The sequence below is a fragment of the Herpailurus yagouaroundi genome, unplaced genomic scaffold (genome assembly GCF_014898765.1).
Source record: "Herpailurus yagouaroundi ecotype Mexico unplaced genomic scaffold, PumYag 207, whole genome shotgun sequence".
Taxonomy (NCBI): Eukaryota; Metazoa; Chordata; class Mammalia; order Carnivora; family Felidae; genus Herpailurus; species Herpailurus yagouaroundi.
In genome coordinates, this window is record NW_024412438.1 from 868,964 (window position 1) to 892,209 (window position 23,246).

The 23,246-nt window shown below is 46.6% G+C and overlaps 1 protein-coding gene across 3 annotated transcripts in view; it reads left to right on the forward strand.

Moving 5' to 3' along the window:
* Nucleotides 1–10,838: 10,838 nt before the first annotated feature.
* Nucleotides 10,839–23,246, forward strand: part of DCAF8 (DDB1 and CUL4 associated factor 8) — a 41,125-nt gene continuing 28,717 nt past the window's right edge. Inside the window, exons 1-2 of one of the 3 annotated variants that reach the window (XM_040452455.1) lie at nucleotides 10,839–10,964; nucleotides 12,010–12,082. The gene's annotated coding sequence lies outside the window, so the exon portion shown is untranslated. The other 2 variants (XM_040452453.1, XM_040452454.1) reach the window with 2 other exon arrangements.

Sequence of the window (23,246 nt, forward strand, 5' to 3'; positions counted from 1 at the left end):
TTCATGAGTTAAGAATCGAATTCATACAGAATTTGTGGTAATGAGGATATTTTCCCGTGGCTCTGGAGACCATCCTGGCAGGGGCCCCAGGAGGTGCTTATCATACACTGTCAAGATGGCTGGGGAGCTTGGAAAAAACGATGGACCACAGTAAACGAGGTTGAGATGATAGACCTTACGAGAAACGATCAAAAGGCTTAGAGGAAGTGGGCATGTGAGAATGAATGTATATTACACCGGAAAACCCACTAGCTGACCATGTTCCTTAGGAAGGTCTGGGGACATTTTTGTTTGTTTTATGAAGGAAAGGCACTAATGAACGGGTCACTGGCATCTTTGGGAAGTTTAGAAGTGGCTGTCTCTGTGGGTGGAGGCTGATGGCAGGGGATGTTTAAGAACTGGTTTCCCTTGTAGCAGTGGGGATGATAGGATCCTCGCGTAGCGGAAGCCAAGTGGCAACACTTAACTCTCAGAGTCAGGGTGGGTGGGTTTCCATAGGGCAGCATGTTCAAAGTGGAGATGGCTAATGGAACGTGGGTGGTCCCAGGGACCAGATAAATGGACAGCCAAGCAAGGTATTGGTTTGTATTTAATTAAGAGATCAAGAATGATTGAGCAGAAGAATGAGATCAGTAATTTGAAAAGTCAAAATTCCGGGGCGCCTGGGTGGCTCAGTCGGTTAAGTGTCCGACTTCGGCTCAGGTCACGATCTCGCGGTCCGTGAGTTCGAGCCCCGCGTCGGGCTCTGGGCTGATGGCTCAGAGCCTGGAGCCTGCTTCCGATTCTTTGTCTCCCTCTCTCTCTGCCCCTCCCCTGTTCATGCTCTGTCTCTCTCTGTCTCCAAAAAAAATAAACATTAAAAAAAAAAAAATTGCTTGCCCATTTCTTAGGCCTGAGACAGTTCTTAGATTCAAACTATCAATTGAAAGATCCATTTACTTAGTCAACCATGTATTGGGGGAAGATTGCCCAGATTTTTTAAGTTGGAAAATAGGGATACTGGGCCTGAGTTGACTTTGATACCCAGGGACCCGAAGCGCCACCACAGCACTGCCCTTCCTACGCCCTGTCCTCATCGCAGTAGAGGAATATGGGGTCAGAACGGAGTGCTTGCCTGAATCTGCCTCACGGTGGGTCCAGAAACCCACTTTATGGTCATTTTTTTTTTTTTTTCAGTTTCCAAATGTACAATCAGAATGGACATTCTTGACAATCGGCAGAAAGCCCAAGTAGAAGCCCCTGAAACTGCATCCCCACCTCTACCAAGATAGAAAATAAAAAATACTGCGTTCTGGGGGCAATGGCAGCAATTAGTTCAATGCTTAAAAGGGTAGAGGGATGCTGGAGTGTGGGTCTCCATCATTTCTTCTTTTAATTCCACCCGTCTGGCTCTTGCAAAAACTGGATTGGCCTGAGGCGGATTGCATGGGGCTACTGCAGACTTCGGTGGGCAGTAGTCCAAGCAGTACCGTGTTGGGTGTGTTTCCTCTACGAGAGGAAGTAACACAGCTTGTGGTATAGATAGGTACGTGGTTTTTAACGTGTACTGTCTGACCCTCTACAGAAAGCTTGCCAACCCCTCATCTAGTGAATACATTCTTCCAAGGAGTATCAGAAACAGTTTGCATTCACAAGTGGTGGGCACCAGTATATATTCACAGTCTTGATCTGGAGCTATGTTACTTCTCCCCCATCGTCACAGTGTAGCCCATTCTGCAGGGTACCACGTTTGTATGCTTTGTGTAGCTTATGCTACTCAGGGATTAAGGACATGCTAATCAGACTTGATGAACAAGCAGTGTCAAGTATTCTGGGTTCCTTGGTGAAACACACGCACTCCAGAGAGTGGAAAATAAATCCTGCAAAGATGCACAGTCCTGCCACGTTGGTTAAGTTTTTAGGAGTCCAGTGAGCTGGAGCATTCTGGGACATTCTCTCTAAAGTAAAGGGTAAGTTATTGCATCTTGTGTATTTTACCCCAAGAAAGAAGCGCGGTGACTTAAGTAGGCCTCTTCTATTTTGGAGGCACCGTACTCTGTGCTTCGGAATGCAAGAAAGGCCTCTGCAGCAGATCCAGGCTATGATATACAAGCAGCCCCGCGGCAGGGGCCGTATGACCTGGAGAATTCTGTGGTACTAGAGGTATCTGTGGTAGGAAGAGATGGTGTGTGGATTCTCGGGCTATCCTCAACAGGAGAGTTCCGGCATAGATCTCTCAGGTTCTGGAGTAAGGTTATGCCATCTGCAGTAAAGAAAGTTTCATCATTTGAAAAGCATCTCCTGGCATACGATTAGACCCTGATAGAGACTCAGTGCTTGACCACAAAATATCAAGTGTCTGTGAGCAGTTGCCCATATAACCAGCTGGTTATTGTGACACCTGCCAAGTCATAAGATTGGGTGGATACAATAGCAATTCGTCTTACAATGGGAACAGTACCTTTGGGAAGAAGCCCAAACAGACTTGGTGGGCACGAATAAGTTAACCTGAACAAGGGTCCTCAGTTCTCCAGATTATGTACATCTGTTACAGTGATAGCTTTGTCCTAGCCCATGCCTGTGGCAACATGAGAAATCCTGCAACCATTTGGCCAGACGAGAAAAAAATCCAGGTCTGGTTCGTGGAGGAGTCGGTTTGATATGTTTTAGGGCAAGCCAAATACGGACTATCGCTTCTCAGTGGCCCCATCTGGAGTGGTCCTAAAAGTCAGTGATGAGGGCAAATTCTCAATCAGTAGGTCTTTAGGCAGTGTAGGTGATTATCCGCTTTGGAGAGTGAGAAGTGGCCTGAGGCAAGGGTATATGTGAACCCAAGGTCAGTGGGCTGGTTGGTCAGGGGCCCAGAAGGTGCAAGATAGGAAAATTCGAGAGAAGATCTGGTGAAGAGGATTTGGGTGGGTCTGTGAGAGTGGGACTTACTATAGCGTTCACCAGAAAAGTGTTGGCTAATAACCGAATGGACAGGACGATTTGACCAGGAACCTCACCTGGCCCAGTTCTTCCAGTGTGCCATGAGTAGAGTCACCCTGATGGCAGAGATGGAGGCTGTTTATTGGCCTCTTGGCATTGGACGCCTCTCTTGCCAGAGGCTGACCTAGCTATTCTAAATGTCTAACCTGTCAGCCACAAAGAGCAATGCTGATCCCCCAGTTCAGTACCACTGCTCAGGGAGAACAACCAGCCACTTGGTGGCAATGATTCCATTCTGGAAAAGTCAGCAACTTATTCTGATCACATATCTTGCTTTGCTTATCCTGCCTGGAGTGCCTTAGCTAGTACTACCATCCAAGGACTCAGACGCGTTTGATCTACTGGTATAGGATCCTACATAATAATGCCTTGGAACAAGGGACCCATTTAATGACAAAGCAGGTGCAGCAGTGGGCGCATGACAATGGGGGTCTATTACTGTTACCGAATACCTTTCCATCCAGAAGCTTTTGACCCGGTAGAGCATTGGGATGGCCTTTTGAAGGTGCATTGGTGGTGCCAGCAAGAATGGGGTGCTGTCCTTTACAATACAGTGTAAACCTACATGACCATAAAAGGGTGCTTTATCCTCAGCCCCTAGGTAGAATCTAAGGGCTCTGGAACCAAGGGGCGGAAACAGAAGTGACCCTATTCAACATCACTCCCAGTAATCTACTTGAGGATCAGGGGGTAAGGGGTGCAGGGAGGATGCTTCTATCAGGCACAACGTAAGAATCTCAATAAACTTAAAGATATGACCATCATCTGGTCGCTTTGAGCTCCTAATGCCTGCAGACCATCAAGCAAAGAAGTTACCATACTGTTTGGGACAATTGACTCTGTTACGAGAAGGTAGGACTGCCGCTAACATGGACACAGTGGGAAGTGTTTGATGCGCACATGATCCTTGGGATATCTCTTGGTCCTCCTATACTCGGTTTTAACCATAAATGAGTAAGTAAAGAATTACAGCCTGATTAAGGGTATGATCTCTTAGGGCTCAAAACCCTCAGGAATGAGGGTCTGGCTTACTCCACTGGGTAAGCCATCTTGACTAACAAGTGCTAGTCAAGGGGGAGATGACTCTAGACTGGGTGCTAGAGAAGGGAGATCATAGCATTTACAGTTTAGGGACTCCCCTTGTAAGTGTCCCCAGAAGTTAGCCAGAATGCCTGGATAGAATGAACTTATGTACAAAGCATATGGATCTGAGCAATGCTAGAAGTGGACTATATAAACATTGTTGGCACCCCGTCCAGATCCTCTTTACCAGGAAGTGTAAGTTTTGGCTGCTGATAGCTCACAGCTGCATCCTCTTGAGAACCGCCCTCTGTACCGACAGGAACCACTTCCGGAAACTTCCGGAAGGTTATTCCCTCCTGGGGACAGCATCACGGCCAATGGTATGATGCCGGTTTGGGTGAAGAAGTCAGCGGGGATTCTGCTGGAGATTGCATTATCAGCAATGACATGTAATCAATCATTAGTTGTGTTATCAGTAAGTGATAATAGATAATTCCCCCCTTTCCTCGAGGTGGGACAAATGTGCCACATATATGCCAGGAGTTCCCAGTGGAGGCTAAATGCAGGAGCCCTATCTTTACCTAACTTTTCCCCCTGTCTTACCTTGCTTGCCTCACTCCATTTACAGGTTTTACTTGAGAGCACTCCCTCAACGTACCATTTGCATGGAATCCCTTTTCTGAGCTCAGCTTCTAGGGAATGTAGCCTAAGGCAGGAGAACAGCGGTGCCAACCAAGAGAGGACAGGAGCAGTTTGAGTTTGACAGAGGAGGGCAAAGGTGAGTTCAATTTGCAAACATTAAAGTACCATTGTCTGGAAGAGAAAGGAGTATCCTTAACCTGATACGATGCATCCATGAAATCCCTACAGCTTACGTTATACTTAATGGTGAAAGACTGGTTGCTTTTCCCCCTACGATCAGGAATAACACAAGGATATCAGCTTTCACTACCTATATAAAGTTCTGGCCAGGAAAGTTAGGCAAGAAAAAGAAAGAAAAGGCACGGACATTGGAAAGGAAGAAATAAAACCGTATTTACAGGCGGCATGATCTTGTATACAGGAAATTCTCAGAATATAGGGTCAATTTACAAAATACATTGTAGTTCTATACATTTGCAATGAACAATCCAAAAATGAAGTTAAGAAAATAGTCCCATTCACAATAACATCAAAAAGAATACTTGGGGAGGGGCGCCTCAGTGGCTCAGTCAGTTAAGCATCTGACTTCAGCTCAGGTCATGATTTCATGGTTTGTCGGTTCGTGCCCCGCATCGGGGTCGGTGCTGTCAGCTCAGAGCCTGCTTCAGAGCCTCAGTTTTCCCTCTTTCTCTGCCCAACCCTGGTCACTCGCTCACTCCCTTGCTGTCTCAAGAAATATATATATATATGTTTGGGGAAAAAAGAGGGGCGCCTGGGTGGCGCAGCCGGTTAAGCGTCCGACTTCAACTCAGGTCACGATCTCGCGGTCCGTGAGTTCGAGCCCCGCGTCGGGCTCTGGGCTGATGGCTCAGAGCCTGGAGCCTGCTTCCGATTCTGTGTCTCCCTCTCTCTCTGCTCCTCCCCCGTTCATGCTCTGTCTCTCTCTGTCTCAAAAATAAATAAATGTTAAAAAAAAATTAAAAAAAAAGAGTACTTAGTAAATTTAACAAAAGAAGTGCAAAACTATACTGTGAAAACTATAAAACGTTGACAGAGGGAGATCTAAATAAATGGAAAAACATCTCATTTTCATAGAGCAGGACACTCAACATCATTAAGAGGGCAGTACTCCCCAAATGATCTCAAGAGTCAGTGCTTTCCCTCCCTATCAGAATCCCAGCTGACTTCTTTGTGGAAATTGACTAGCTAATTCTAGAATTCACATGGAACTGCCGTGGACTCAGAATAAGAAAACAGTCCTGAGAAAGGAATAAAGAAGGAGGACTCACTCTTCCCAATTTCAAAACTCACTATAAAGCAATGGTAAAACAGTCTGGCATTGGCACAAGAACAGACATTGATACCAATGGGATAGAATTAAGAGTCCAGAAATAAACTGCATCTTTGGTCAACTGATTTTTCACATGGGTGCCAAAACCATCCAGAGGGAAAGAACAGTCTTTTCAACAGGGGTGCTGGGACAACTGGACAGCCACATGCAAAAGAATGAGCTCAATCCTTACCTCACATTATATGCAAAATTAACTCAAAACAGGTCAAAGACCTAAAAGTAATAACTAAAAACAGAGGGGTAAAACTGTCATAACTTTGGACTTAGCTAAGGTTTCTTAGATATGCCACCAAAAAGCACGAGCAGCAAAACAAAAAAAAGATAAATTCACCAAAATTAGAAAGCTTTGTGCATCAAAGGAGACCATCAAAAATGAAAAGACAATCCACAGAATGGGAGAAAGTATTTGTAAGTAATATACCTGATAAGGGACTTGTATCTAGAACATATATTCTTACAATTCAGTGATAGGAAGACAATTTAAAAATGAGCAAAGGATCTGAATAGGCAGCTCTCCAAAGAAGACAGAAATGTCCAATAAACACGTGTAAAAATGCTTAACATTGTTAGTCATCAGAGAAGTGCAAACCAAAACCATACTGAGATACCACTTCATATCCACTAGGCTGTCTAAAATTAAAAAGTCAGATAACAAATATTGGCCAGGATGAGGAGGAATTGGAACCCTCATACACTGCCGGTGTGAATGTGAAATGGTACCACTGCTTTGAAAAACAGTCTGTTAGTTTCTCAAATGATTAAGCATATAGTTAACCATGTGACCCAGAAACTCCACTCCTAGGTATATACCCAAGAGAAATGAAGTGAAATATAAACCCACACAGAAACTTGTACATGAATGTTTACGGTAGCATTATTCGTAATAGCCAAAAGAAACAACCAAACTGTCGGCAGATGATTGGAAACACAAGATGTGATGTATTCATACAATGGAGCGATATTTGATATAGAAAAGAACGGAGTACTGACACATGATACAACACGGATGAACCTTGAAGACATGCTAAGTGGAAGAAACCGATCACACACACAAAGTGTATTATATGATTCCTTTCATATGGAAGTCCGGAATAGGGAAATCTATAGAGACAAAGGAGCTAATGGTTTTTTAGGCTGCAGCGGGATGGGAAGATAGGGGGTGGTAGCTGAAGGGTACCCGGTTTCTTTCCAAGGTGACAAAAATGGTTGAAAATTATCTGTGGTGACGGTGGCACGTATCTGTGAATGTACTAAAAACCATTCAATTGCACACTTTAAATGGGTGAACTGTATGGCATGTGAATTTCATTTCAATAAAGCTGTTTTGTTTTTTTTAAAAGTGCCATTGGGGGGGCGCCTGGGTGGCTCAGTCGGTTAAGCGTCCGACTTCAGCTCAGGTCACGATCTCACAGTCCATGAGTTCCAGCCCCGCGTCGGGCTCTGGGAGGATGGCTCAGAGCCTGGAGCCTGCTTCCAGTTCTGTGTCTCCCTCTCTCTCTGCCCCTCCCCCGTTCATGCTCTGTCTCTCTCTGTCTCAAAAATAAATAAACGTTAAAAAAAAAAAATTAAAAAAAATAAATAAATAAAAGTGCCATTGGCTATCAGGTATGTGAGTCCAGAGCTTGAAGAAGCCTGGATTGGCAATAAAGACTGGGACATGGATGGTAGTCCCAACTGTCAGAATGGATAAGATCACTTTGGAAGAACACTTAGAATGAAGAGTGAGAACAGCTCATGAAATAAATGGTCAAGTGATATAAATAGAACTATGACACACAGTGTCACAGAAATCCGTGAGATTGGATATTTAGAAGGGGTGATGATCATCACAACCTCAAATGCAATAGGAGAGCCCAAAATAAGATTTGGTGGCAATAGCAATGGTGTCCAAAGCAGTAAGCATAGAAACCAGATCACAGAGTGGGAGGTTTTCATCTCCAGAGCTCCACCAAAGTCACTCTCGTTGAGGTCTTAACCTCCATGTTTCCAAATCCAGTGGTCAGTTTTTAGCCCTCAGACTCTTAAACAGGAATGAGAGTTGACAGTGCCCTTCTTGAAACATTTAAAAGATTTGTTTTATAGGATTCCTTGCTCTTTGGGGTTTTAAGTTCTTTTTCTTGGTTGCTCCTTTAAAAAAAAATTTTTTTTTAATGTTTATTTATTTTTGAGAGAGACAGAGACAGAATGCCAGTGGGTTAGGGGCAGAGAGAGAGGGAGGGAGACACAGAATCGGAAGCAGGCTCCAGGCTATGAGCCGTCAGCACAGAGCCCAGCGCGGGGCTCGAACTCATGAGCTGTGAGATCATGACCTGAGCCGAAGTCAGACGCTCAACTGACTGAGCCACCCAGACACCCCTCTTGGTTGTTCCTTTTAAATAAATTTTGCTGGATATTTTTTCTCCCTGACCTTTACTAGTTGGAGTGCCTTGGGATTAGAGGGCTCAACTGATATATAGACTCTGCTTGTCTTCTCTTCCATGTTAACTAAGTAAGCACTCCCCACTCCATGGTTATAGATGCCATTTATACCTTAACAGCTCGCCAGTTTATACCAGCAATTGTCTTCTCTTATGAGCCTCAGATTCATATTTCAATTGTTTACTCAGTAGCTCCACTTGGAAATCTAATAGGCACCTCCAGTTCAACATGTCTAAAATAGAACTGGACATTTTTCCAACAAAAACCCTCCTCCTGCTCCCCCCTCCTGCCTGGAGTTCTATCTCAGTAAATGGCCCGACTGTTTATCCTGTTGCTCCAGTCCAAAAGCCCGAGACAGCCCGACTCTTTATCTTGCACTCCAGACTCAACCTGTTAGCAGGGCAGCTCTGCCACCTTCCACGTTATTTCCTGAATCCGGTCACTTCCTGCCACTTCCACTGCAACACTAGTCTTGCAGATCTTTTGCAACAGCTTCCTAACTGGTCTTTCAGCTTCCATTTCGCCTCCCTGCAGACAGCGTTCAAAGAACCAACCAGACCAAATCTCTTCGTTTATAAATCAGATCGTGTCACCTTTTTACTCAGAACCCTCCATGACTTCCTAGCACCTGTAGGAGATACAATCCTAAATCATCTTCTTGGCCTATGAATCTGGGAGTAATCTCTGACCACGTTTCTCTAATCTCCTCTTTTGCCACACGGGCTGCCCTGCCGTTCTTTGAATACACCAAGCCCACTCAAGCTCCAGGTCTTTTTACCTTGTTGTTTCCTCTGCCTAGAAGGTTCTTCCCCCAGTGTATATGATTCACTCTCTCACTTCAAATCTTTATTCAAATGTCACCTCGGCAGAGGGCCTTCCCCTGAACCGCCTCTGTAAAAGAGCACACCTACTCAGGTAACCCGCTTTTACCCTGCTTCATTTTCCACTAGTCTTCTTAATATTATTATCTTTGTGACCTTCCCCTCCCTTTACAGTCCCAACCCTCTGCGCTGATAAATAAGTTCTGTGAATGCAGGAACGTCGGTGTGTTTTCTTCACTGCTTCAGCCCCAGGACCTAGGACAGGAGCTTACGGACGCTATAGGAATTCGGTATATGCTGATGGAGTGAAAGAAAGAATGGTTGGAATGGGGAGGCATCAGACAGCTGCTTTGTGCTCTGGTCATCTTCTAGATGTTGGGGTGACAAAGGTGACAAAGACACAGTTCCTGCCATTATAGAGCTTATATTCTATGGTATTTTCCAGTTACAAATACATAATTATAGCTTAAATGTCACAGGTAAAAATCGTTATGAAAAAACAACGCAGAGTGAGAAGGCAGAGGAGGATGGTGGTGTGGGGCATCATTCTAGTTGGAACAGTCAAGAGCTGCCTCTCTGAAGGAGGAGGATTTCAGTAGAGATCTGAGTGGAGAGAGCAAGTCTAGTAAAGATCTGATAGAGGAAAATCCCAAGAGGGAACAAATGCAGAAGCCCTTAGGGATGGATCGTGCTTTGGCTGCAGCTAAGAGTGGAGAAGGCCAACAACGCTAGAGCAGAGGTAGGCAGTATGGGAGATGAAATCAGAGAAATAGGTGCCCGGTCATGTAAGGCCTTCTTTGGAAGCCATTGTGTGCGTGTGTGTGTGTGTGTGAGAGATAGGGAAGCTTTGGGTGCAATAATGTGGCCTGACTTACATTTTAGGCCGCCAGTCTGGCTGCCTTCTAACTAGCAAGTCAATCATGGAAGTAGACAAACCAGCTAGGCGTTCATATGTTCATAAGTAACATACAATGCATTCTAATAGGATGGTAATGGTAGAGGTGAATGGGGTCAGGTTCTTGCACCGTGCCCCGGTCAAAATGCCCTACGCCTCGCAGCAACCTTTCCAGGGATCTCCTGCAAGCTTCTTTCAGGTGTCAGAGCCAAGCAGCGTCCGCCACCAAGCCCATTCTGCGGAACTTGCGACACCCCCCCCCCCCTTCGGAGAAACAGCCTCTTGAAGCGCTCAGCTGCATCTGAAGCTTCCGAATCCCTTCATTTAAAAATGGGTAAATGGAAGCTCTCGCGGGGAAGCGGGTCTCAAAGGGATTGAAACCACTTAAGAAAACAAGGTCCTCAAAGGAAATGGGGTTTCCACAGGGAGCCTGGCAAGCACTGCCTGTTCCCAGTATTCAAAAACAGGGCGGAAATGGAGGCCGCCCAGGGGGTTGCCCTCCAGTCCGCTGGAAGGGAAATTCGGTTCCACCGCAGCCACAAGTCCGGGAGGGCCCTGCCCCCGCGTCTGCCCGCAGCCGTGCGAGAGGTGCGAGCCCCTCCAAGCACGCCGCGAAAACAGCTTCGCCTCACGGGAGCGCGCACGCGCCCCTCGCTCTGTTTGCCGTTGGCCCTAAGCCCCGCCCCTTCTGCGTCCTCCGCGGAGGGCCGGGAGCCGAGAGCTCGCGCGACCACTCTTCCTTCAGTCTTCTCCAGCACCTCGTCGCAAACGGGGCCGGAAAGCGTGGCGGCGCAGGCGCAAGCGCCGAGAGCGGAGGCGGTGGTGGTGGCGGCCGCTGGCCAGTGTAAGATGGCGGCGGCGTTGGTGGCGGCAGTGGACGGGGCGGCTGGGCCTGGAACAGTCGGAGCAGCCGCTGGCAGAAGGATGACCCAAGACGGGAAGCGGGCTGCTGAGCCTCGCCGGCTCCCGTGCTTGTAACTGCCCCAGCCGGACACCCCCCCCTTGACCTACCCGGTCCGTGTCTCGTTCCGGCTTGGCCTGACCCCCTCGCCCCTGGCCCGCTCCCCTTCAGGATAGATTGGATTCCTTTCCCAAGCTCCCGGGGCTCAGGTCTTCTCCTGGCCCTGACCCGAGTCTCCGCCGGGAGGACTGGCTGCCCTTGCCTCAGGTCAGCCCTGGGGTTGCCCCCAAGAGCCTGCCCCACGGTCCACAGGGACGGCTTTGCTGCTCAGGTGACCCGTTTGGGTGCGCGTGTTTACCCCTTAGGCTGGGGGAAGCGGTCGCCCTGCGTCTCCCCGTCACCTCGGGGCCACCGCGCAGTGTGCCCCCCTCCCCCATCCCGAGTTCTCGGGCCCAGCACCTTGTACGGAAGGCCGAGGTCCAAGTCAGTTGTCGCCGTCTGGTCTCGCTCCCTTTGTAATACAATTCTCGCAGCTTGCTTCCCCTCACCCCCAGATCTTCCAGGGCCCCGCAGAACCGTACCATTTGCTCCCTGTTAGTTGGAAAGCATCTGGTGGCTTGAATTTCTGACTCATATGATTGTCGCTGGAGTCTCTGTAAACAAACCGGCACTAACGCTATCACATTCTCTCCGGGATTTCCCCCCCCTGCCCTGTGGCTTCTTGTTGAGAGGTTTGGTTATGGGTTAGCAGCGACAAGATTCAGGTTTTCCTTTTAAATGACTTTTAACGTTTTAGCGGAGCTGGGAGATGACTTGCCTGGTTCGTGGTGTTTCTGTAACTGCCTGGGTTATTTATTTCAGTAGTCGGACTTACTCTGGTTTCAAACAGTGCCGAGGAGGTCTGAAAAGAAACTAAAATGTATTCACAGATATGTTGTGTTATGGTCAGTAGAGATACTTTTGCCATTTAAACTTTAACTTTTCTCAGCCCTTCAGTGAATCAACCGACCTATTTTCTCAGGAGCTCAGCCTGGCCCAACTTCAGTGATAAAGAAGGAAAGGTGAGTAGGAGTTGAAGGCATTTAAATTCCTGAGCCCAAGACAGACCCTACCCTGATGCCCAAGTGCTGACCACTACAGTCATAAAATTCCTACCCCAGTATCCCAAAGAGTTGGGGTGTTGTTCTTGGCTGTGTTCCAGCTCCGGCTAAATTACTTTGACAAGTTTTATGGGCTGTGGGCGTCTTGACTTTCTGTCCTAAACTGTTGCTGTGTATCTTCAAATAACGCACCCCCCCCCCACCTCGTTAAGGCTAGAAGGGAACGTGTCCCCCTCTTCCTTTATTCATTTGCCTTGTGTGTTGCTTTTCTGTGGATCGTGTTTCTTACGTTGTTAAAAGCTGGGAATTAGTCTGCCTGAGTTCTCTTCAGCCTTTTGTCAAATCGAGTCTCTTCCCTTCTCAGGGCTTTGCATTGTTATTTGTGTTTGGAGGAGAATCTTCAGCTGCTTGTCCCTGAAAGCTGGGAAGTGGTGCTGGGAGGTCGGCGTCCGAGTTCAGTCCACTTCAGAATTCCAGTTTTGCAGGACATCGTAGTAAAGTTGGGGTTAAAAAAAAACCCAATCAGCTGCTCTTTAATAGCCGGTCTGAAGAATTTGGGGTCAGCCGAGGAATCATCTTGTGCATTCAACAGTGAGCACAGGCCAGGGTCAGAGAGGGAGTCAGAACATACTCGTAAACGTAGTTTTTGTAAGACTCCTGGGTTTCTGGTAGCGGAGGATAGTGCTGTGCTTGAAGTCCACGGGATGTGACAGAAGAGCTGAGTGGCTCTGGGAGGGAGGCCTGGCTGAGTCTTCATATGTTCAGGATAGGTAGTAGGTACAGGTTGAGTGGGACACTGCTGAGTTTTGTTCCGTGTGGTGTCCTGATTGGAACATCAGCCGGGCATGTTTGTGTGTCATCGAGACAGATAAGTACAGCCGTTAGAGCTGGACAGATCAGAACTTAACTACTGTACTAAGATTTATTGGCCATGTGACCTTGGGCAAGCTACTTAAACAAACTTGTCTGACTCTTAATTGCCACATCTCTAAAAGTGGGATAACGCCACTTACCTCCTACAGTCATTGTTGGTCTCGTGGGAGGGAACCTGTGTGAAGCTCTTATATTGTGCCTAGCACATGATAGACACTAAAAAAATGTCTTCTGTTTTCTTTACACATTGTTGCTATGGCTTTGAATAAGGCACGCGCCAGTGTCTACTTCTTTGCCTTCTGCTTTCCAACGTAGTTTCCTTTTTATTTTTTTATTTTTTGTGAATCGTTTTTAACTGGTCAGCTTAGATGTCTGCTTTGTAGGCACCCATCTACAGTTATCTTCTGAACATGATTGGAGTCAGCGTGGTGGGGGTTCAAGACCAGAGAACAGCGGAAATAATTAGATGTCCGTGTGTATGTGTCTCTCTAAATAAATGCATTCTTAGACTGAACATCAGTGTATCTCCTTAGTTCATCGCCTCCTTCTCTTGGTCTGTGTTCATGCACACCTGGTCAGCGTTGACACGAGGATTGGAATTCCTTCCCTTGCTGCTTCAGCGTTCACTGCCTCTGCTCCAGCTACCCCTTATGCCTTTTCCTTTTTTGCCTTGACGAGAATACATTTTTCAAGCTATTGGGCTCTGCAGTGACCCCCATCAATAGATCATCAGAGGCCTAGACCATGAAAAGGTCTCCTTGTTCTCGGAAGTGAGTCTGGGCTAGGGAGCTAGGAGTGTGGAGCGTTTTATTTCATCTCCCCAGCTGGCCCGTCTTAACAGCATGATGGCATAGATGCAGGTTTTTAACCTTCTCTTGTTGGCTTTTCTTCTACATTTTTGGGGGAGGTAAGGGCACATGAAAATTAAAGTGTTGATAACGTCGCAATGAAATCAACTGTATTCATCCAGGCCAGTGACCAAATTAGACTTGGTCAGCTTTTGTTACCACCACCACCAAAAGTAGACTTGGGTAGAGGGTGTTGAGGTGGACTGAGACTGCATTTTTATTATTATTTTTTAATGTTTTTATTCATTCATAGAGCGAGAGAGAGTGAGCGAGCACGAGTTGGGGAGGAGCAGAGAGAGACAGAGATACAGAATCTAGAACAGGCTCCAGGCTCTGAGCTGTCAGCACAGAGCCCGACACGGGGCTCGAACACACGAGCCCTGAGATCATGATCTGAGCCGAAGTCAGATGCTAAACCGACTGAGCCACCCAGGCGCCCTGATTTATTACTTACGTTTTTGTGAGATCTGGAGATCTGTGTTGGGAGAGGGGTGGGGTGGGAGGAGAAAAGGAGATGTGTTGAAAAAGGTATAACTTTGTTCCTTATTACTCTGTGTGCTGGGTGAGAATGTCTCCTCCCCCAGGGGTTTCACCTTCTGTGCTTCAGGTGACATCTGTGTATATAGTGAACCAGTATTCTTAGTTTGTGGGCCACAACGATAAAATTCTTACTTTTCTGAAGTTATTTTATATTTCAGGGCGTCGCATAAGAATTGTCGCATCTTAGTAGGAAGTATTTCGTAGCATGGCTGAGTGGGAGGGTAGGTATGCTTGTGACTGTGACCTTAGTTCCCACCGCCAGCCTCACAGGGCACTGTATACAGCAGTCTGTGGAGTGTATAGGAACCAGTACCAGTGCTGTGATCCTTAGCGTTCACTAGGATCAACCTAAGACAAGCTTGTCTGCAGAGAGAGTAAAAGAAAGCAGCCTTTTTGTGGCCTGTTTAAATAAAACAATACTGACATTTCAAAAGCAAAAGGACTCTAGAAGACATTCTGCAGAAGTGTGCCCTGTTGTGGGAGACTGCGACCTTCGAGTTTCAGGCTCTCGGTCCTGTGTTCTATCAGGTGAGTTGCAGTGACTAATTAACCTTTGTTTTCAGGAGATAGATTTGTTTCTGGATTGTTTCTACTGGAGAAAAGTTATTCTAAACATGTCTAGGAATTTTCCGGATTATAAAAGACAGAATTAAGAGGTTTTTTTTTTTGCATAACATTGGCGTTAAAGTTAGTCGTTAAGACTGAACTAGCTTTTTCTTTTTTAAAAAAACAAATTATCAGTAAGCCAAGATAATCGGCTTACACTCAACCAATTTGGAACCCCGGGCAACTAACTGGAAGAATTGAACCAGCAGTGGACGCGTCTTCATGTCAAAGCTACCTGCCAATGATTTTAGGTTAGCTTCACAGTAATAATGAAAACTTCATCTTAATGTTTTTGTGCATATAATAGAGGAACTGTGCCACGGTTAGGATTGGTCAGAAATTCTTGTTTACTGATTCAGTTATTTTCTTGGAGAAGAAAATCCTTGAAAGGTCTTTGAAAGTTAGTGTGTGATGAATTTTGTGACTCGGTCACGCTTCTTTAGAGCAGGCTTTTATCTGTGTCTCTGTCGGACCTGGTTTCTGGGTCAGAAGCCCACTGTCTCAAGTGCTACCTTCACCTCGGGAGTGTGCATGCTAAAGATAAATGAATGAACTGAGTTTGCAGATAGGGCCTGGGGAGTGACTAATATGACACAGATGGCACCTTTTTAATGAAATGGAGTATGTGTAATGGATTGGGTTATTGGCGACATTTTTGGTATCGCGTGTGAGAGGTTAGATTTTTGCTCTTGTCGTTGGTACGGATCCTGTGTAAGGAGGTCTGTCCAGGTTCTGACGTGGAGCATCCATGCTTGCCTCTCATGTCATTTTGTTGTTCTGGTTTTTCTCAGCCATCTGGAAACCTGTCGTAGGATTTACCTCTAGTGGTAGCCAGGAGGCTGTATTCCCCTGGTGTAGTTTAAGCACTGCCACATTATCAGATGTGTTTTTGACCTTATTTTAGGACCCAGCATTAAGACTCTTTCCTCTCACCTAGTGCAGGTAGGAGGGTACTTCTTGAGGTTTTTAGACTTTGCGTTTTACTGTTTTATTATAAGTTCTATCTTTGGAGCATCACACTTCCATCTCTTTTCCAGTGATTAAAGAACAGTTTGCAGTGTGAGTGCAAAAACTGGTAACGGGGGCTGGATTCTCATGTAAAGGTAAATCATTTCATCGTGGAAACACAGTGGAGTTTCCTTGGAAATGAATTTTCCTTAGAATCATTTAAACTGAGGTAAATGGGCTTAAATGTTGTCATAAAAGGTCCCTTAAGTCTGTTGCCGCAGACAGCACTTAAGGTTTAGAGCGCATTCCTAGCATACTCTGAAATACTGTTACTAGAATTAAAGCCAATAAACTGTAAACACAGGACATTTGGAATTACCAACAGGGAGAGGAGGCATTCATCCAAAGGAGGAAAGAAGTTTCTTGTTCATAGTATAGTTGATGCAGGAATTCTTTATTTTCTTCCTCGTCACCTGTGAGGATTGCTTTGAGGTCCTCATCTTGGCCATCCGATGAGCCTTCAAGAGGGAGAAGAACTCAGAGAGAGGCACCTGGGTATATTGCTCTACCTGTAGTTCGTAGAGCATGGATGCGCTCGAGAGATATTGGCAGATCTCTGAGTCTTTAAAAGGCCAATGAGAACAGGTAAACAGATTTCCTAGACTTAGAACCGTGTCCTCATTTGTGTACAGTGTTTGCAAGATCATTGCTGGGTGGTGAAGAGCCCAGGCTTCTCTAGGAAATGTGGTCTGGAACCAGAAATGAGAAGCCAGAAAGAAAATACACGTACCTCCCAGGTACAGACAAGCTCTTTGCAAAAATGTCTTTAATTCTCTAAACCAGCTTCTGCAGGGTAATGGTATCATCCCATTTTATAGGAGGAGAAACAAACGTAAAAGTGAGTGGTAGAGGCAGAGTCAGACCCAGGTCCGATCTACCAGATTCTGTCTTTAAAAACCGGGCTCTTCAGTGCCGAGTGACGAAGCAAATGAGCTCAAAGGAAGAATTCGGTGTTTCTTATAAGAGCGTATCTAAAGAATAAAAGGTCTGTCCACATGACTGCATAAATAAAAACATTTCTGGGGCGCCTGGGTGGTTCAATCGGTTAAGCGTCCGACTTCGGTTCAGGTCACGATCTCGCGGTTTGTGGGTTCGAGCCCCGCGTCGGGCTCTGTGCCGACAGCTCGGAGCCTGGAGCCCGCTTCCGATCCGGTGTCTCCCTCTTTCTCTGCCCCTCCCCTGCTCACGCTCTCTCTCTCTCAAAAGTAAACATTAAAAAAATTTAAAAAAAAATACTGAATTGTTTAAACATGGGTCTCAGGTGATGATTGATTGGTAGACTGATGAATTTTTTCAGGAAATAACTTTAATGGACTCAACTGAAGAGATTACTGAGTCCTTTTATGATCCTTGAAGAGGGAGGAAATGACATTCTCCCTTCATATCTGCGGTAATTCCATGGACAGCTTCTCTGACTCTTCGAGCCTTTTCTCAGTACGCGTCTTTCTGGGCTTCTCTGTAGCATTTGAAATGGGAATTCTCTCTTTCTCCCTCTCTCTCTACACGGACCGTCCCCACCTTCTTGAAACCTTTTTATCTCTTGACTTCCAAGACACCTAGCACTCCTTATTCCTTCCGCTCTCCTGAGCATTTTCCTGCCTCCCGCTTACTTCTTTCTCTAAGGGTAGATGTTAACCCGGGATTGTTTCCTCGGACTCTCTCACCTTTCTCGGGTACATACGTTTTTGTTGTTGAGTGAGGTAAAGTTTATAAGGTAGTTGATTTTGAAGCTTCTCCGTGTAAGTCGTTCCCAAGTCTGTATCTGTGACCCCGATTTCTCAAAATTTCAGACCTACACTTGTTTTCTGCTACCTTCCTGACATGTCGACTTGGATTTTAAACATAAAATCAAATTCATCTCTTCTCCCCCATGCCAGCTTCTCATTTGTGGGATTGACTTCCCTTGGGCACCCAGCCTCAAGCTTGTCTTTTTGACTTTGTGAGCTTCATAACTACCATTGAGCCATCAGTTTTACCTCTATAGGGTTCTCACATCAATTCTCTTAATGTCTTCTGCCACCAGCCTAAGACAGGTGCTCATTGCTTTTTGCCTCAACAACCATGGCAGCCTTTAAACTGGTTTGTCCTCCCGTTTTTGTCCGTTTCTGTCGGTCTTACTATCCTTGACAAAATAATCTTCCTGATGCCTAACACACACACACACACACACACACACACACACACACCCCTACTGCACTCCTTAACTAATCAGCTGTACCCCACCAGCCAGCCAGACCAGACTTGAACATGTTTTTCATCCTCCATGTATTTTCTCATCCTTGTCCTGGTCTTTCTCACCTTTACGCACTGAAATCCTGTCCTTCCTTTAAAGCCCAGTTTATCTTTTTTGTAACCGTGATTGGTGCTTGGATCACTTGTATCGTAGTTGTGTACTCATTTTTCCTAATCGATGATCGGCTGCAGAGGGGATCATGACTGCCTTGTCTGTATTTGTAGCTCCTGTATTGCCTTGTACGTTGTTGTGTTAGTGGCTTGTCTGTGTGTAGATGGGCCACTGGGTGGTGCCAGAGCCCTATAATCGGGATAAGCAGGGGCAGCTCGAGTGCCGTGCAGTTAGGTTGCCTTGTGCTGTGAGGTCTGCACAACACTGATGGACATTAACTTCCCTGATCCGGAAGCATGTATGGTCTCTTTCTGCTCCTCCGTCCAGCTTACCAGGGGAGACCGGGCAGTGTGGTCAGCCCCTCCCAGCACTTAATAGAGAGGGGCCCAGAACCTACTCTCCTGGAAACATGGTTTATAGTATGAGTTTCAGTTTTCTTGGGGTTATCCTTTGAATTTCAGTGTGTGAGGTTGTCTGATGAATAAACTCCATACCGATGGAGCGTGGCTGGTGGCCGGAAGGTTGGCCAAAAGTGTTTATTGTGAAGTAAAGAAATAGTAAGGTGAGGAGAAAGGATTTAAAATGAGCCATTTCAGGGGCGCCTGGGTGGCGCAGTCGGTTAAGCGTCCGACTTCAGCCAGGTCACGATCTCGCGGTCCGTGAGTTCGAGCCCCGCGTCAGGCTCTGGGCTGATGGCTCAGAGCCTGGAGCCTGTTTCCGATTCTGTGTCTCCCTCTCTCTCTGCCCCTCCCCCATTCATGCTCTGTCTCTCTCTGTCCCAAAAATAAATAAACGTTGAAAAAAAAAAATTAAAAAAAAAAATAAAATGAGCCATTTCAGCTTGAACTCCACAATTGGGGATGGGGAAAGTAGGACTGGTCGATTCCAGATGGACCACAGAGCCCAGGGCAAAGAGGTAAATTAGGCCCGTGGATGGAGATTGGCCCTGAACAGCTGTCCCGTGATGGGGGTGTTGGGACGTCTGTTCTCCCAAGAGCAACCTGAGACCGTGTGGCTCTCTGGTAGGTGTTTTACCAATAATTGAAGTATTTCCTACCACTGTTTCTCAGTTTCAGAGAAAATTCTAAAACTTTGCTCCAACTACGGGTGTCAGTGTAGGAGAGCAGGGCCCTTGACTCGCAGAGGGAGGCGCACCACGCCAGGCACCGGGCTGCCCGGAGCGCTCTGGGCTCGTGTGTCGGTGAGCTCGGGTCTCAGTAAAGGGAGCAGTGGCGGTACCGTCTGGAGGAGTAGATGTGCCCGTTGGACCTGAGGTGAGGTAGAACTGTCAGACCTATTTTCCTAGCAAAGGAGTTAAAATGAAATTTAATTTAAGAAAAATTTGAAAAATAAAAGCAGTAAGTATACAAAATAACAGTACAACCACTGGAACTATTTTGAAGTGCTTTCGGTTGTTGATACATTTAGCTGTCACCAACTAGGTGTTGGGGTCTTTTAGAAGTTTAGGCTTCATCTTGCCTATCTTGCCTTTTTTTTTTTAGTGTTTATTTGTTTTGAGAGAGAGGCAGGGGTAGGGGGGTGGGGGGGAGAGCATTCCAAGCAGGGGACATGGGGCTCAAACTCACAAACTGTGAGACCATGACCGGGGTCGGACGCTTACCTGACTGAGCCACCCGGGCACCCCTTTAATGGTGCTTGCCTTTAATGGTGCTGCTGGTAAGTCACGGGCAGCTTTGGTCACAGTAAAATTCCTCCCACACTTTCTTTATCAAACAAGAAGACCTGATGTTTTGCCTTCATTTACTGTGGTGTGTTGACCACTTTAGCTGACTTGTTACTGTCACAGGCTTGAGAATTTAGTATTTAAAAAAAAAAATTTGTTTTTTTAGTGTTTATTTATTTTTGAGACAGCGAGAGACAGAGCATGAACGGGGGAGAGTTAGAGAAAGGGAGACACAGAATCCGAAGCAGGCTCCAGGCTCCAAGCTGTCGGCACAGAGCCCGACACGGGGCTCGAACTCAAGCTGTGAGATCATGACCTGAGCTGAAGTCGGATGCTTGACCGACTGAGCCACCCAGGCGCCCCATGAGAATTTAGTATTTTTAATTTTTAATGATCGGGCTTTGTCCTTTACATTTTGCCCAACTTCTTCCCCCTGCCTCCTTTCTCTCATTCTCTTTTGTTTGGCCAAATTTATTGAGGGATCATTCACATACAGTAAAATCTATGCCTTTTTTCAGTGACCTGTTCTGTGGACTCTGACAAACGCATACTCACATAACACCACCACCCACGGTCGAGGCGGACAACAACTCCGTCGTTTCTAGAAGTCTTCTTGTGCCTGGTCGCTGTCCATTCTCCACCCCCATCCAGCAACCACTGATCTGCTGTCTGTCCCCGTAGTTTATCTTTTCTAGAATGTCCCATGAGAGGAATCCTGTTACGTAGCTGCTTGAGTCTTGCTTTTTTGACTTAGCGTGACGTATTTGCGACCCGTCCTTGTTGCTGTGTGTGTCAGTAATCCACTCCTTTTTATTGCTCTGTAGTAGTTTATCGTGTGTGTGTGTGAGAGAGAGAGAGAGAGAGAGAGAGAGAGAGAGAGAGAGAGAGAAAGCAAGCGTGAGTGGAGGAGGAGCAGAGAGAGAATCCCAAGCAGGCTCTGCACCGTCAGCCCAACGCAGGGCTCCAGTTCACAAACTGCGAGGTCATGGCCTGAGCTGAAGTGGGACGCTTAATCGGCTGAGCCACCCAGGCGCCCCCACAAAGTACTCTCGTACACTGTATTAACTGCCTCTTTGCTTGGTTTTTAGTTAGTATTTTGTCATATATTTGGTTAAAACTGTAAGGCCTTTTCCTTAAGACAGGAGAGATCTAGGTCACTGGCCTTTCTTGGGTAGAAATTAAAATGACACCTGGATCTTTTTCCCCCATCCCCCAGTAGTTTACTCTTTAACCTTCTGTTTGGCAGGGGTTATGGTTATTTTTAGAGTGTAGGCAGCAGGGCTAATCTAATTAAACTCCCCCAGCTACCTGGGACAGTGAGCTCATCAATGAGCTCCTCCGAGCTCAGATTCGTTTGCTCTGGACTGAATTTTACATGGAAATTGATCAAGGTAAAAGCAGTGGATTTGCTGGGAATGTAGTGCATTAAAAAATGAAGAAAGCAATTTATGTTTGGGTCAAGTAGGGTCCCTAACCTCTGATTATAAAATAACCATCATCTTTGATGGCGGCGGAGACTCTAGAGCGGTTCTTATACTTGAGACCTAGGGCCCTGTCATAGCATCTTAGCCTGTTTTCAGTTGGACACTTGAGTTCCTGCCCCAGAGTTGAGATGGCGTTAAACTTCTTCATTCTGACAGAAATTTATATGATAAGAACAACAACTCCTTTCCAAAGTGATTGTATCTTATTGTCATCATTTCTTGGCTTTTTAAAAAAGTGGTCCTCCTGAGGGGGAAGGTGTGCACCCAGAGGGGTATGGAATGTGGTCCGGTGGTGTATAGAGAAAGAATGTTGGAATTTTTTTTTCCGCTACAAACATTAAATGTAATATTTAATGTGAATCGGTTAGATAACGTGTATGTGCATGCACGCACACATATTCGGGATTCATGGTAAAAACTTTCACCGATAGGGGTTTATAATCCGTTTTGAGACCACTGCTCCAGAGCGTCCTTCTGCAGAACGTTTAGCGTAGAATTCTGCTTATCTCGACCGTCTCTGGAATTAGCCACTACTGTTTTACAAAAAGAGAAAAATGAAGCCTCAGGAAGGTTAAGTAGCTCATCCAAAGTCAGAAAGGATGCTAATGGCTTACTCATGCTGCAACCCTGGACTAATTTTCAATCTACCACTAATTTTGCTAAACTCCGTGGCCCCTAAGATGTGACCTTCAGAAGCTATCTGCCTTCCAACTCCGTGATTAAACAGAGTTGGCATAAGCATTCACGGGGTTGTCCCTGTTTCTGAATTTAGCAATACGTTCCGTCAGCTTTCTTCCTCACGAAGAAGATCTCATTTTGCAAGAACCGTAAGCCATTTTCCCCAAAAGACCAGCTCTGCAGCCTGGGGTTGAACCGGGAGGCCCTGCTCTCCCCCTCGCCAAGCTAGGAGCTCTGGCTTCTCCTGGTCCCGGAGGCCGGGAGCGCGGCTGTGTTTTCAGGCACCGACCTGAGTCTGCAGCTCAGACCGTCTGGGCCTCTGGAGGAGTTGGTGCAGTTCGGGCTCGAGAAGGGGTCTCCGGAGCCACTTTCTTCTTTGGAGGAGGATGAGGGTGAGGTGGAAAGTAGGGGCCGGTTGAGAGGTTTGCTCCTGGAGGTCAGAAACCTCAGGTCTCTCCTCAGTTGACCATCATCACGTGTGCTTATGACCTGAGGTTTTTAATCTTAAAGTAGCACAGCTTGTTTTCCTTACCCTGGGGGACTTTTGCAGTTTAAATAGAATGGATTTCAGCCCTGGGTGGGGAAGAAGATGCTGCGAGATGCTAAAGAGTAGAAACAGGGACTGCGGCCAGGAGAGGCCGGTGCTGTGTGCAGAACGCTCACCACACGCCGCCTCCGAGCAGCGGCGGGAGGAAACCAGCCGGCCCCGCGGACCGCTCTTCGCCAGTCGTTTTCTGCGCGGCTTCACAAATCTGTGCTTTGTTGGCATTGTCTCCCAGCACCCTTCCAGGTCCTTCCCCAGACTCGGCCTTGGTCCTGCCTGTGCATTATTTCCACCCCCCGCCCTGGGCTGCGGAGCGAGCCTTGGGCAGCTGTCTCTTGGCAGGGGACACTTGCTGAAGCAACTTGGATTTCTGTAGAGGAGAGTAGGGGGTAAGGATGCGGGCGGGGCTGCTTCTGGGATAATTGTTATGGGAATGAAAGGGCTGTTGAAAGATTAGAAGCCAGTGTGCCTGGGTACGAGGACCGGAGTCATAATCATACTTTGTCTTTTACCAGT